Source organism: Montipora foliosa, chromosome 10, assembly GCF_036669935.1.
Source record: "Montipora foliosa isolate CH-2021 chromosome 10, ASM3666993v2, whole genome shotgun sequence".
NCBI lineage: Eukaryota > Metazoa > Cnidaria > Anthozoa > Scleractinia > Acroporidae > Montipora > Montipora foliosa.
Genome location: NC_090878.1, coordinates 29016781 through 29033181, shown reverse-complemented (window position 1 = coordinate 29033181; position 16401 = coordinate 29016781). Strand labels below are relative to the sequence as shown.

Here is a 16401-nt window from a genome sequence, read left to right as displayed (position 1 = left end):
GGCTAATGGCTTAGTGGAACGTTTCAATGGCACATTGAAAGTGATGCTTAAAAAGTTTGTTCGAGAGCAGGTGGCGCATTGGGATAAGTACCTCCCATATTTGTTATTTGCCTACAGGGAAGTTCCTTGTGAGTCAACTGGGTATTCCCCATTCGAGTTACTGTATGGTCGTATGGTTAGGGGACCTTTAGCTGTTATAAAAGAGACATGGTTAGAAAAACATCCCTCTGGGAAAGGTTTGGTGACCCATGTCCTCGAAATTAGACGAAGACTCGCAGTGATGCAGCAGGCGGTTCAAGAGCACTTGAAGAAATTACAAGGGACGCAAAAGCGACTGTATGACATTCACAGTTCCAGAAGACGTTTTGAAGTTGGAGACAAAGCCTTGGTTTTACTGCCCACGCCAGGTAGCAAGTTGGAAGTTTCCTGGCAAGGCCCATACAGAGTTACTAAAGTGTTGAATGACGGGCTCAATTACGAACTCGATACTGGCAAGGCACACAAACAACATCGTACGTATCACATAAACCTTTTGAGTAAATGGCAGAGTCGTGATGAAATGGTTGCACTTGTCTTGCAAGAATCGCTCGAGATGCCCTTACCACATGAACGAGATGTTCCAGCAATTTCAAACGAAGAAACATGGGAAGACGTGGAGATCTCCAAGGATCTATCAAAACTTCATAGAAACCAGGTCGAATTGCTACTGCAGGAATACACTGATGTGTTCTCTGGAAGGCCTAACGTAACGTCCGCGGCAACTCACCGGATCGACATAGACGACTCTCTGCCAATACGATGTTCCCCCTATAGAATACCACAGAGTCTCGAAACCGAAGTAAATAAAGAAATTGATAAGATGTTAGAGTTAGGAATAATTCGTCCCTCAAACAGCCCATGGGCGTTTCCCGTTGTAGTTGTTCCAAAACCAGACGGAACTATCCGATTTTGCGTCGATTATAGGAAACTAAATAAGATTACAAAAATGGATGCATATCCAATTCCAAACATGGATAAAATGATAGAGAAGGTTGCAGCTGCAAAGTATATAACTACACTTGATCTTACGAAGGGATATTGGCAAGTTCCTTTGGAGAAGGCAACTATTGAGAAATCTGCGTTCATTACTTCTAGGGGCTTATACGAGTTTCTTGTTATGCCTTTCGGAATGAAGACAGCTCCCGCCACCTTTCAGAGGATGATGACTGACGTAGTATTGAAAGATTTGGATTGCGCTGATGCCTACATAGACGATGTTGAGGTGGATACGCCTTCTACATTCGCACAACACCTGTCAGATTTACGCCAAATCCTAGAGCGCCTTCGAGAATACAATTTACATGCACGACCCTCTAAATGTAAGATAGCCATGAAAACTGTAGATTTTGTCGGACATCGCATTGGAGGGGATAGGATCGAACCACGTAAAGCTTTAGTTCAGTCAATCGTCGAATATCCCAGACCTCAAACCAAAAAACAAGTAAGATCTTTTTTAGGGATGGTCGGCTATTATCGTAAATTTATCCCCAATTTTTCTGAAAGAGCATCCGTCTTGACGGATTTAACAAGAGGAAAAAATCCAACTAAGGTTAGTTGGCTGCTCGAACACGAAAAGGCTTTCTTAGATTTAAAGGAGGCTATGCAAAAACCTCCGGTACTAAGGCCACCTCATTGGGATGAAGAATTTATTTTGCAGGTCGATGCTTCCAATAGAGGCCTTGGAGCTATTTTGTGTCAAAAAGGTAAGAATGGTGAAGAACATCCAGTCGCCTATGCCAGCAGGAAGTTACAGCCCAGAGAGGCAAAATTAAGTACAACAGAAAAAGAGTGTTTAGGAATCGTGTGGGCTGTTGAGACATTCAGATACTATCTCTTTGGCAGAACTTTTATCTTACAAACTGATCACAACCCGTTAACATGGCTGAATCAAGTGCGAAACAAGAGTAGGAAACTTCTTCGATGGAGTATTACACTGCAGGAATACGATATGATCATCGAACATAAGAGTGGAAAAAAGAACAGCAACGTGGACGCCCTCAGTAGAGTTTAAGCTTGCTTTAGTTTTCTAGCCCCATATGCCTACAGTAGTCCTTTTCTTTTAATCTCTATTTTTTGTGTTTTCCAACCCTAAAATAGACTTGGAAAGGGGGAAGGTGTCACGGAATTATGTTTTTGTCACCAGTTTGTAAATAGTTTTAGCCACTCGTCTTGTTCGTTAGTCTGAGTGTTAATTATCAATTGTACGATTCCCTAGTGTATTATGCATTATCCGATTTAGTGTTATAGAATTTCTTAGTGTTGTAATATAGTCATTGCTTGTAGTTGTAATTGGAATAAATTAGTTAACTATATATAGATGTTAAGTCGTGGGCGTTGAAGGATTGCTGAAGTGGTTTGGTTTAATATTGGTGCAAGGTTTGTTGACAAGAGGAAAGGCCAATTTTAGAAGAAAGTGGACGGCAGAAACGCTCAAACAGTCAATGCTGAAAGTCATTAGCAGACCCCAACCGTTCATCAAGACAAAACCCCTTTGTCTACGGTGGAGGAACGAGCGAGGAGAATATTACTGTACGACTCTTTAGTGAAAAGGAGAACGGGAAAAGCTGAGCGCCGGCGGAGTTGACAAAAGAGGAACAGGACACGTAAAGTCCGAGAAAGATAGAAGGCGCCGGAGAGCAGAAACAGAGGCGGACCGAGAAGCAGTTGGTTTAAAGCTGCATTGCTGGCTGAGGTTTGTTGGTTTGTGGGTTAGTCGGTTTGTTGGTTTGTTGGTTAGTTGCTTTTTGGAGTGAAAGCGAAGAACTGAACGGAACTGTTTAATATTGTAAATATTTAAAGTAAAGTATTTAGTTTATTTTAATTACTGTTGTCATTTAAATATAAGTTAAGCAAGTTTAGGATTTCTTATTTTTCCCTCTTCTAAATTAAAATCTTTAAAATTATATTCGTTATAAGTTTCATGCTTGTGCGTTGCGCAATTGTGGGAAGGGGCGTGTGTGTGTTATTGTTTTTTTTCGTTTTGTGTGCGAACCCACCATCACACTCTCCTACAAATGCTGCTGGAGCTGCCTTATACATAAATAAACGTATAAATGCTATTCATAGGCCAGATATCTAATTTACTATGTGTTCAGTTGAATCATGCTGGGCTGAAATTGACAATGGTAAAAACAAAAAACAGACCATAGTTGGTTGCATTTACAAGCACCCCAATCATGATCTAAGGGAATTTAATGCACAACTTGATGATATAATAAGGAAACTAAATACCCGTAATAATCCAATTTTTATTTTTGGTGACATTAATATTGATTTTCTTAAGACTTCTATTCACACTCAGACTGAGGAATATCTAGACATGTTGTACTCGAGCAATCTGCTCCCCATCATAACAAAACCCACAAGAATCACAGACTATACTGCAAACCTTGTGGGCCATATCTATACTAATGTCCCATTGTCTCAAATACTCCCTGGAATTGCAACAGTCGATATATCAGATCATCTCCATCTCCCTGTTTTTTGTGTGTCAAAAATGAAGCTTGAAGTGGAAGACTGTAGAGGATTTCACAGAGACTATTCCAGTTTCAAGGAAGAGAAATTCCTGGAAGAGATAGCCTCTATAAACTAGGACCAATTGCTGCTTCCATCCAAATTTCTAGATGAAAAAACTAATGATGTAATCCAAACTCTTAAAAAAGTTGTAGATAAGCATGTTCCCATCAAGCAAGCATCACACTCCAAGCGGAAACAGCAGCGCAAACCATGGATTACAACTGCCTTACTTAAATCTATAAAACGAAAACAAAAAATGTGCCGCACACACTTTTTTAGTAAAAACCCTGAAAAATGGAGGCAATACAAAAAATATGCAAAATTGTAACATCCTTAAAAAATACAAGCAAGAGAAATTATTATGCATACCAATTTTCATGTTCTAGCAGCAACCTCAAATTGACTTGGAAACTTATTGGGACATTGATCAGCAGGAAAATAAAAAACCAATCCTCCCCAAAAAGGATAATTGTAGGAAATAGATCTTATACCCAAGAAGGTGATATAGCCGAGCAGTTTAATAATTATTTTGTAAATGTGGGGCCAACACTAGCCAGTAGACTCCCATCAATTTCTAATGGTAATCCAACCCAATACATTACAAATACCCCCTCTTCAAGTTTTTGTCATGTCCCCTGTCACTGAAAGCCAAGTGCAATCTAAGTTGGCTGCCCTTGATGCAACAAAAGCATATATCTACATTCCAACAAAATTGACTAAACTTGCCAGTGATTTGCTTTCAGCACCACTTACACAAATTTCCAATGAGTCTATTGAAACTGGTGTTGTCCCAGAAATCTTTAAAATCTCGAGAGTAACACCCATTTATAAAAATGGTGCTGCAACAGATATGGCAAACTATCGACCAATCTCTGTGATAACTCTATCCAGTAAGGTGCTTGAGAGAATAGTTTATGACCAGCTAATTTCTTATATTGAGAAGCATAACATTCTTTACAACTTTCAATTTGGAAAAGACTGCAATAGATAATGGCCAAATAACCTGTGGCATTTTTTGGGATTTTTTAAAAGCATTCGACACTGTAAATCACAAAATACTTTTGGATAAACTATTTAAGTATGGTATCCGTGGAATTCCAAGGCAATGGTTTACAAACTACTTAAGCAATCGCCAACAATATGTTAAAATTAATGACACTGAGTCTAGCTTGATAGATATTACCTGTGGGATTCCTCAGGGGTCTACTCTTGGTCCTCTTTTATTTTTGTTGTACATCAATGATCTTCCTAAGTGCTCTAAAAAGTTGCAATTTCGAACTTTCGCTGATGATACAAATATATTCTTCTCATCAAATAACCAAAACGAGCTGGAAAACATAATTAATGATGAAATGGAAAATGTATTGCAATACTGCATCCTTAATAGAATGTCAATAAACTTCAAAAAAACAAATTACATGATCGTTACCACTCCTCGAAAAAAAGTGAATATTAATATCACAGTTTGTAACATTCAGCGAAAATCACAAATTAAATATCTTGGAGTCTTTATTGATGAGCATCTACAATGAGGTGCCCAAATTCAACATGCTAATAATAAGATTGCTAAAAGTACAGGGATAATTGTTAAATTAAGACACTATCTCCCATTATCCATATTAAAACAACTCTATTACAATCTTATCTTTCCCTATTTAAATTATGGACTCATGAGCTGGGGATCTGCAGCTAAAACTAGATTATCAACTTTAAAAACTAAACAAAATAAATGCATTCGTATCATGCTCTTTGCCAGTAGATATGAATCTGCTACCCCATATTTCAACCTTTTACAAATTTTAAAACTAGAGAATCTCTTTAAACTCAAGTTGTCAATTCTTGTTTTTAAAATTAATGCCTCTAAGGAAACACTGCCACCATCCTTCACTAACCTTATAAAGCATGTCACCGATATCCATCCGTATAATACAAGGTATGCTGCAGCTCAAAATTTGTACAGGCCAGTTTCCATAACTAATTATGGACTATCTCGATTTGAGGTAATATCAGCTCGGTTATGGGAAACAGTACCTATCAACATTACGTCTGCAACATCTTCACGTCTTTTTAAAACTCAATTTGTCCAGTACTTGCTCTCTACTCAGGGATAGGTCCTCCACAATTATTTCTAACTTTGATTACTAATGCTGCCACTTCTTTAAACATATTCTTGAAACATACTTATGTAAATACATGTATGCTATGTTTTTTAATTGTATTTTTTTTTTCTTAATTTATATTTAATTTAATTTGTTGCTCTTTTTTCTTTTTTCTTTTTTTTTTTTTGTTCATTGGAAGGAAAAAAATTAAGAAAGAAAAAAACAAACAAAGAAACAAACAAAACTTAGACCTTCTAATAATCTCTTATATGCAGTGGCCAACTCGAAAGCTTCCGCTCCTTTGGCCACTGTGCACCCACATTGCAAAAAAATCTATTTCTATCCTCAGTGTTTCCTTATTTTGTCTTATATACCTGTATAATCTCTATAATTAGTTAAAATATCAATGTGTGCAATAAAGATTCCTTCCTTCCTTCCTTCCTTCTTTCCTTCCTTCCTTCTTTCCTTCCTTCCTTCTTTCCTTCCTTCCTCCTTCCTTCCTTCCTTCCTTCCTTCCAACTAAGAAGTCATGCTCTCAAGACTACCGCCACTTATTTAGTTTTTTCCAGGAGGTAGGATGAGGAGCAGCCTGAAAGAATATGGCTTCCCGGACATCACTGGTAATTGCAAAGTAGCATACTAGTGCACAGCGTAAAAGTTGTTTTTTCCGAAGATTTTGTTAACTCTCTGGAAGGGGAAGACACAAATTCTTGTTCACGATATTTTTAGACTATGCCATGAGGACGACACTTGAAGGTAGGGCTAGTAGAGAGGACATCGAGAGGAAATATCTGCGGGAAAGGAGTAGAAGTCGTTGTGAGTTTCCAGTTACCATCACGGAGACTCATTTCACTGATGACATAGCGTTAATATCAGAGGAGATCAAGATAGAACAGAGAATGCTGTCAGCGGAAAAAAACTGATATCCTCAAAATTAGCTTGCACTTTAGTAAGGAAATACCGGAGTAATGCTCTACAATCAGGAGTATCAAAAACCAATCAAATCAAAACTGAAGAATTGGAAACTGTTGGGATCTTAATGGATGGAAAGGGAGTTCGAGGATAGAGAGCCTGATATTTCCCGCTAATATTTAATACAACGAAGCTGTCCATGCATGGCTACAGGGCTTTTCACAAACCATGCGTGGTGAGCCTATGCCATGTTTTGGTTAGATACAATGTTTATGCTTTTATCCCAGTTTCCAGTATTCGAGGAGATCTGGCACTCGTTGAAGGAGATGTGAACTGATACCCTCCAGGTTTCCTAATGATTCACGTCATGTCATTCCTTCTCACGTTCTCGACGATACAAGACGCTTTCTTCATTCCCCCAAGTTTTCCTCTCCGACTCTCAATCCCTGGTTTGTGCGTTTATAGTACAGCGCAGTACCTTTACTGGGCCAAGAGATTTGTATCAATGATTCGTTCGAGATCAATTATGTAATTAAAGGTGCCTGTCGGCCTTTTTTCCATCTTTATGAATGACTCATGGCGTTACGTGAAGACTTCATTTCTTTGATTTTTAATTTGCACGCTTAGTCTGATTTAACCTTTGACCATTTCCTATAGAAATGCCATGTTTTAGATCATGATTCAGTCATAGTCTTCAGATCCTTTGTTATCAGTTAGTCTCGTTGAACCCCAAGGAATAGCGGCGAAAATACTAATATTCTCGAAAACTAAAGCCTTTCTACCTTCACTTCACTGTCCACATGTCACACACTTGCGAGTTTACTTGCAATATCAGCGATATTTTTTTCTGCAATCATATTCCACGTAAATCCGCCAGAATATGATATCTGGAGAGAGGTGAAGGTTGGACGGCTTTAGTGTTGAAGAATACCACTATTTCCGCCGTTATTTCTTCGGTTTCAACCGCATCATTCACCGAATATTTCCATAACTTGAAACTCACGAACTACGATTGGGCTGCCCGTGCTCTTACCGTACGAAAGGCAAATCAATACTTCTTTTGGCATCATCATAGTAATAATAATAATACTAATAATATTATTATTATTATTATTATTTTTTTTTTTTATTATTATTATTATTATTATTATTTAATATTACTTAGGCGCAAATTAACATGTGAATATGATCAAATGCGCATTACAAAAAAAAAGTATAACGATTAAAAAACAAGTTTACAAAGTTAAAAACAGTTATTTATAATTCTGGATATGATAGAAAGACTAAAAAATATCACGAGCTTTTCATAGGGTAAGCTGCTCTAAATAAAAATGTCTTCAATTTAGACTTAAAACGTAGCATTTCACTCGGCAGTTAGTTCCAAAGTGAGCAGTGAAAGCCCAGTCACCAAGTGCTTTCGTCGTTTTCATGGACGAATTGAAGGTGCTTATAAAACTTCAGAATTAGACCGAAGACCATACGTGGAAGGATTCTTAATATGAATAAGATTACATATGTACTCAGGTGCATGACCATGTATGGCCTTGAAAGTTATTATTAAAATCTTAAAATAATTTCTGAATTGAACTGGTAACCAATGTAGAGAGTATAACACGGGAGTTGCTTAGCTAAAGCGCGGAATTGAACAAATCACCCTAGCCGCTGCATTTTGCACTCGTTGCAGCTTATTGATGTGAGTGGTCGGTAAAGCATAAAGAAGACTGTTGCAATATTAATCAATGTGTCCCATTAGTACCTTAGTACATTAGTACCTTGGTGGACTTCATCGTAAGAAATTTCCTAAAACGTCTTATATTATGCAAATGATAAAAAGCAGCCTTGCATGTCTTAGCAATGTGCTTGACTAAGCTGAGGTTGGTATCACACCAAGTTCCAAGATTTCTTGCAACAGTAGCAGGAGCAACGCTGACATCAGCAACTGATAACTTCTCGATATGAACTTTACTAAGCTGTTGTCGCGTACCGATTATTAAGAATTCAGTTTTTGTTGTCGTTTAACTTTAATTTGTCAGTGATCATCCATGCTCTGATTGCCTTTTTGCAGAGTTCCATCCCTTCACTTGCTTCAGATTGACTTGATGAGGTGTTAGGCTTGAAGGACAAGTAGAGCTGTGTATCGTCAGCACATGCGTGTGATACAGGGAGATGATATTTTATCACCTCAAATAACTTGCTACGACTCAAACCACTTCAGAGCCGTTCCTGTGATGCCAAGACTCAAATGTAGACGATGTAGTAAGATTTTGTGGCCTACCGTATCAAATGCCGCACTGAGATCTAAAAGAACTAAAATTGTCATGTGCAGGTGGTTCATATTTTCCCCTCAACAGGGAAGTAGCCTGAGGACAGCGATGAATTCACTATGCGCGTGATGACAGGAAGGAGCACATCGAGACAATTGACAACCAGTGATGTTGGCATAGGGTCCATGCTCGAAATCTGGTAATCTTACGTACAAAAACGTCATTGATGTCATTAGCCAGGGCCGTTTTTTCAGCATTGTTAGGAAAAGATAACTCATCCGTTCTCGCAAGGAGTCTCTTGGTGGATCGAGATAGCCTTCCTTGATCAAAGGCTATTCTCATTTATAAGGTTAGTATAAAGCAATTGTATAGTCTGAATCATGAGATAAGTCGCGTGGTTTTTCTTAGACTTAACGATAATCAGATCTGACAACAATTTGGTTTTTCAGCTTTTCTTCGTATTCGTTTAGCGTTATCTATATCAACGTTGTACCAACGCACGGCTTGGCCTAGCCCTCAAAGTCTTTTCCTTTAATGGCGCATGACGATTGATAGTTCTGGACGATAGATGATAACAAGGCGAAGATTGCACAGAGATGGTGACGTAACAATCCACTCGGAGAGTTCAAACGAAGCCCTTTCTCCTGCGTAAACTTTCTTAATGCCCAATGAATTCCGATATACTAGTCCTGTTCCACGACCACGACGTCCAAAGTGGGGGTGGTCTTAAAATAAACTTGTACCCGTCATAGTCTGGCAGCATCTGTATTTCCGTGGGCATTCTTTGCTGAAAGCAATCCACTGCTTTAGATGTGTTGAGGGAACCCTGAGGAATAGGAAAATACATGACTGCCAGTTTTACAACCTGCTCTGGGGCTTTTTAGGGGATGTTTTAGAAACCCCTCTTTCGACCACGCATGAAAACGAGGCTACGGAATAAAACACACTCTAACTTCGTTTATCAAGGACAAATTGTTGCCAAAATAGCAGGAGAGACGCTAATCGATGTTACCGTTCATATCATGAACACATACGTAACCACTTTTTGTCACATGATTGGTCACGTGACTGAATGAGCATGGAATTAAGGTTAGTTAACAAAAATAGCTTTTGACCTTTTGACAATACTATTATCGCTCCATAACTAAATTAACATGAAAAATACATGACAATGTGCAACTCACCAGGACGAAGAATCAAGTGTTCAAGATCTTTCCGGCCCATCTGGAGCTTTTTCGCCTGTTGATAGAGGCCCATATCTAAACTGATGACAGTCTTCCTTTCGGGACCCACAATTTTTTTTTGATGGCCTCCTTGCATACGGAACCCGCGCCCGCAGTGCGCGCGGCAGTCAAAACTGTGCTATCCTGTCAATCATTTGCCCTTTCACCGGAAACAGTGCATTTCGGTTGTGCGTGTCGATCTACCGCCGTCGAAAGGAAGCGATTAAAGTCTTTATTCGCGAAGTTAACTCAAATAAATACATTATCAATACGGTTTTGCCGTCTTCTTACACTTGATTCGAAAATACCAGCCTGAATTCGTCTTAGATTAGTTAGAAAAAGCACAAATAAAAGCCAAAGCACAACAGCTTACGTTCGAATTCTGCTCGCCGACAACCCAAGTTTGTTGACAAAAAAATTGCCACAAAATGTTTTAAATGGTTTTCTGGCTCTCTATTAATAGCGCTCACGTGCATTTTAAATGGAGTATCGGGAAAGAAAAATTGTCAAGCTGATATTTGTTTCGTATAAACATACCTTTTCAAGTAGCGAAAGTTTGTATAAGCACTACAAAACTTTTACTAACCATTGCCCGAAGGAACACCTTTGAGAAGCTGCAAGGAAGCCGCTGATGAATTTTGCACAAAAACCTCGGTCCCTAACCCCGGAAAGCCAGACTTGGAAAGTTTTTCAGCGGAAGGCTCACTAAAGAAGAGTTTCTAGAGCTTGCCCTCCCGCAGGTCGCCAGAAAGGTGCAAACAAGCTGATTCATGTCTGAAAAGAGTAAGGTCTAGAAGGTGCAGTCAAATTTTGTTTCTTGTATTGAGCAAACATTTATTCAAAACTTTTCCCTCACCCCCAAATAAGAACTTGCTGTGTCTTGCAATTCTACAGTGAATTACTATTAGGCCAATACGAGAATCAACATCAAAGAGGCACTCCCAGGGGTTTGAGGGAAGAAGAGAACATGGCTTATTTGAACTGGGGAACAGAGGAACAATATCAAAATATTTTAGGGAACAAGGAAACAAAACCAATATTTAAATTTTAGGGATCAAAAGGCTGGGAACAAGTTTCAAAGTAATTTGGGGAACAAGGAAACACAAGAAAATATCTAAAGGGAACAAGGACTCCTCTCCCCAGGAGGCCCTCATCAAATGTTCTGCCTCTATCCAACAGCTCAAACAAGCTATTCCAACAATTTCTGAATGACCAACAGGAAAAGAAGACTCTCTAAGATAAACAAATTATTTATAATAATTATCACTTTAGCATGCGAAACAATGCTCAGGTGCTTATGAGCACCCTCATGCCCATGTTTGTAAAAAAGCACCATGAAGTATTTCTTGCGGCTGGTTTAGGCATTGTTTCATCTTTCAATATCGGGCAAAAGCAAATCAACTCCATTCTCAGAGGGCACTGGGGAAAGAGGCTAGAAGAAAAAACTTGCATTAATCCAATTCTTCCAAGGTAATCTTTACAGAATAAGATTGTTGAAGGAACACTTTTGAGTGCCAACCTTAAGCCTTTTAAAACAAGCGCAAACAATATTAATAGTCTTTAAATTCACAAAATGTCAAACAGCACATTTTATTCTCATATTCAATTAGCTTAGGCCGCAATATTCCTTAAAACTATGCAGAACTATTTACCATAAAATGTGGAACCTTTCCTGCCTATCTAAATATGCTGCAAAAGGGCTCCAAAAAGCAACCAGTTAAGTTTTTAGATAAAGATACACAATACCTAAAAAATAAATTATTTGATGTGATCAAGACATTGAATGACCAAGCAATAAATAAATGGCAGCAATGTATGTTAGGTTCACAAAAAGGGAAAAAAATATTCCTCAACTGATGTTTCAATATGCATATTTTAAATTAATTTTCTATCAACAACTCAAGAGACTGACTTTTCACTGGCATTGATTTACATTTCCATGATAAGTTTTAAAGTGAATCTGGCAACCACAGTGCTCTATGAAATTGGAAATAACTTAAACAAACTCTTTAAACTAACATTTTGCAAGGGACACCATTGTTAATGCCCTGTGAAGAACAAAGAATAAATTGAAAAAAGAGTTGGTCTGGAGTTTATCCACAATGGACAGTTAGTGGCTGCATTCACCAATGTAGAGAACAAACACATCAAGTTTCTTCTCAAGCAACCAGGTGTTCAAGGAGCTATTCAATTTCCAAAGAACTATGGTAGTGTACAACAGTACCAGGGTGAATTTGGGTACGTGGCCTGAAACTGAAACTTGTGGAGCCAAACAACTTGTTGAGCTTAGTACTTAAACTGGGTAGATAATTATGTGTACAAATATTGTCTATTCAACCAACAGTTTCTCCTAATTTTGTGTACCATTCACTTGTTGGTTCCTGAATTAAAAAAATCGCTAATTCAATTAAGGATTCAAGTCCTTTCAAATCATCAAAGTTACTTTGCGCCACCAGGAACAAACGAAAAAATACAAGCAATGAAGACAAACTGCTCAAATGCACGACTCCCTTTGAAACAGCAAAACGGGCCGGGGATCCTGAAGTTACTAAAAAGTCCTGCATGCTACGTGGATGTTTGCAGAACGATCGCAAGTTGTAATCACTGAAAGAAAACTCCACTCCAGATCTGATAGATGATGGTCGTGCAAGACTCGCCAAGCACGTGGAACACCCAACAGGATTGTTTGTTGTTTGGCACAGCAGATGAACGAAAAATTGTTCCCCTCACTATTAAGTTCCAACCCGATAAGACCAATCTTGCCCAAATACAACAACAATTTGGGCAGCAGGCAAGCTCATCACAAGCCATCGAAGTTGGCATAAAGCAGCATAGCGCTTCACCTGAAGTTCGATCATGATGGACACAAACAAGAGCTGAAAAAACTTCATATGGTCAGACGGCCAAATGCGATTGACCCAACACTCATTAGAGCCGCTCAGTTATCGGACATCAAAGTGCTGAACAAACCAATGGATTTCGTCGTAAAAATGTTCACTCAGCAACGTCTTCTTCCTCCACAGAATAAAGTTCAAAGGCGATCCTGGTTTTTAATCACATGCTAGACCAATTCATAAACTGGATAAAGTGGATTGGCAAATTGATTGCCAGAACAATGCCTCATTTCTGTCCCGCTGAGTTCAAAGAAGCGACGGTCAAGAGAGTCACAAGAGAAGGCTGAGCGAATGTCCACCGATCTAACCAATCCGAATGTAAACAATTGGCGTGACGTCGAATAGCACAAGGAAAGGATAGCACAGTTTTTCCCGCTCGCTGAATTCTGATTGGTCAGTTTAAATTTCAGTAGCTCTCGCCGTATGCAAGGCTGTGCCAGCATCAAAATTGTAAGCAAGGTCTTTATGGTAATGATAAGTGTGGAATGATGTAAGATTTTTCTTTTGTTTACAGTTACTAGCCGGTAGAGCAGATTTAAATTCTCTTAAATAAATTTTGGGATGTTCTAGTTCCATTCAGTTACGCCGATCTTTGTCAGGAAATATGTCTTCTGATCAAAAAGGAAAGAGAATTAGGAGGTTTAATTTCTTACTCTACAGTGTGAACTGTAAGACTGTCACAAAGATCTTAAGGGTAGCCTTGTTGGGAGTATTGCATACTTCTTCCTCCTGTATTAATGTCCAAAACAACAATCTGGCCTCATTTTCATGCTAAAGTTTACGTGAACCTCTCGTAACAGCAAAAGCGGAGTAGTGTAAACTAAAAATTATCATTTTTCGCGTTGTTTAAGTTTTATGAAATAGTAAAAATAATGTCGAAAGTCCTCGAAAGGTCAAAAGCTATTTTTGTAAACTAACCTCGCTTCCATGCTCATTCAGTCATGTGACCAATCATGTGACAAACACTGGTTACGTATGTGTCCATGATATCAACGGTAACAACGATTTACGTCTCTCCTGCTATTTTGATGACGATTTGTCAATAATAAACGAAGTTAGAGTGTGTGTTTTATTCCGTAGCCTCGTTTTCATGCGAGGTCTAACGAGGGTTTCTAAAAGATCCCCTATAAAACCTCAGAGCAGGTTGCAAAAATGGCAACATGTATTTTCCTGTTCCCTAGAGTCCCCTCGACATATCTAAAGCATTGGCTTGCTTTCAGCAAAAAATGCCCACGGGACTCCATTTCATACATATGCGCCCACACTATCAGGGCACAATTCCGCCCGTACAGCCGCATCATCGGAGCTCAGCTAAGTCTCCGTAATACCAAAAAGATCAGCTTAGTGCAGAAAACGAATATCAGACAGATGTTAAACAAACAACAGTATCTGAAGTACAAGTGCCTCTTCTTTTATTTATCCCTGTCAATCTCTTCTTCTTTCTGCGAAGCTCTGTGCAAAGAAAGACGGTGAAGTTTTTCTTCCGGTCGTATCAGCTGTAAGTAGTGTGCTTCAAAAGACGATTAGAGTAACCAAATGTAATTTTTGACGTTGTTGCAGTGTTATGAGATTGAGGTGTCAATGATTTTGTGTCTGGTATGCGCCTCTCCATGTATTTGCATTATCATGTAGTAATGTTAAACTTGTGGTTAGATATAGACCATCCAAGGGGATAGTCTTCAAGTAATCGAGAATTGGGTTTCATAGTTGGTTCTCATCAAGAAACAGCCTATCAGAAATCCCCTTATATGAGCACTCGAAGTCTAGCCAATCAGCGGCTGTCTTAGAACAGATGAAATTCGCATGTGCTCGCTCAGCTGCTTTTCCTGAGTGGAGTTTTTTTCGTTTCTTTGATTGCCTTTGCCGATCTGTTATTATTACTGCTATTCGAGGAAGCATTCATTAAGGTCATGAAGCCTTCAGTGAGCATTCTAGAGCCCAATAGTGTGTATTTACATCACTTGCGGCTTTGTTTTTCAATCGATCGGATTCGGTCAATTCATGTACACAAAGAAATATCGATGACATCATATGTCATGGAGATAGCATGTATTTAAATGCACTAGCTAGTAAAATGGTACCTGACCAATAGTCTTTCATGTCAACAAACGAGTTACTGAAATCATACAGTATACAAATTAGATGTTTGCAATTAAACCATAATTTAAACAAAAATAAGGGATCAAATCGTTGCCAAATAACTGCATATTGTTGTTCTTCACGTTGGAAATAAAATTAGTTACAATATCTTTGAAGTTCCCACTGTCATATACATTCAAAAACGCTACTAACGGCAGAATTCACTTCTCAATGAGAACTCCGAGTATTTAAGAGTTCTTGTCACTCGACAGCATCTCCTTGTGATTAGCTCATTACTACTGTATAATGCGTTATTTGGTGTTCTCCGATCAATAAAAATCAATGCTCACTGTTCTAAGTCAAAAATTAATTTGTTGTAGTTTCACGGCAGAGCGATTAGACCACAAGGAACCCATACAAACTGTGACCGTTAATATCTCTATCTTTCAAATAATTTTGATAAAATCCAAGATATCGTAGTGTGCTGCTCTTATAATCACATATTACAACAAAATAAAAGTATTTTTACCCGAAGTGTTGTTTGTGATCATCCTTGTCGCTAAAAATGACGAATTTTAATGATATGAACGTCTTGTCTTCGGCGATCACCTGAGCGTACCAATAGAAAGACAATTTCGCTCCGCTCCAGCACCGAGCCGATTTTCACCAACATACGGGTTTTATCATCATTCACCATCGTACGGGTTTCAAATCACGCAATAGGCAAACTGAAAGCCAGAGGTTTCCTCTCATACCATTATATCTGAAATCCGTCCAACACTGGAAGCGCTAGACCTGAAGTAACATCGAAAAATCCAGCATTCAAAGCTCCACGGATGCGTAGCTGTCTCTTCGAGTGGCTTGCAACCGCCACGCCGTGAATGCCGGGAATGGAGCGCGGAAATATTTGCCTGCTCGAATATTCATCTATCATATATACATTTCTTAAATTTGTTAATTTACATATTCATTAATGAGCTTAAATGACTTCATAAAGTCAAATGTAAGTGTGACAAGTCCAAAACTCGGTGCGTGACAAGGCACGGAAATCATTTAAGTTCAATCTCATATCTTCTACATGTATTCGAAACCAAAACTGAAGCGTGACAGTAAGAAGAAAAAAAAAAGAAACTAAGCAAGCCTTCGTCCTAAAGTAACAAAAAGAGGAGCCCAAAGCGGCTTTTGTCAATAAAAAGAAACTTTGACTTAAAAGCATTCACACACGAAAAAAGGTCAGGAGCCAAAACGGTATACCTTGTGAACAAACCAACTCACGCTCGAATAGGATGCATCGGTTTGCAAGCGTAACTCAATTGACAGAATTCCGTTCAAAAAATCACTATACGTTCATTATTTTTTCGTTACGATTATTATC

The 16401-nt window shown here is 38.6% G+C and overlaps 1 long non-coding RNA gene across 1 annotated transcript; it reads right to left on the bottom strand.

Moving 5' to 3' along the window:
• Positions 1-3201: 3201 nt before the first annotated feature.
• LOC137972416 (uncharacterized) lies at positions 3202-15882 on the bottom strand. The gene is made up of 4 exons (XR_011117121.1): positions 15556-15882; positions 5448-6445; positions 4739-4812; positions 3202-3791 (listed from the first exon to the last, which is right to left on the bottom strand). It is a non-coding gene; the product is annotated as an uncharacterized lncRNA (long non-coding RNA).
• Between the last annotated feature and the right edge of the window lie 519 nt (positions 15883-16401).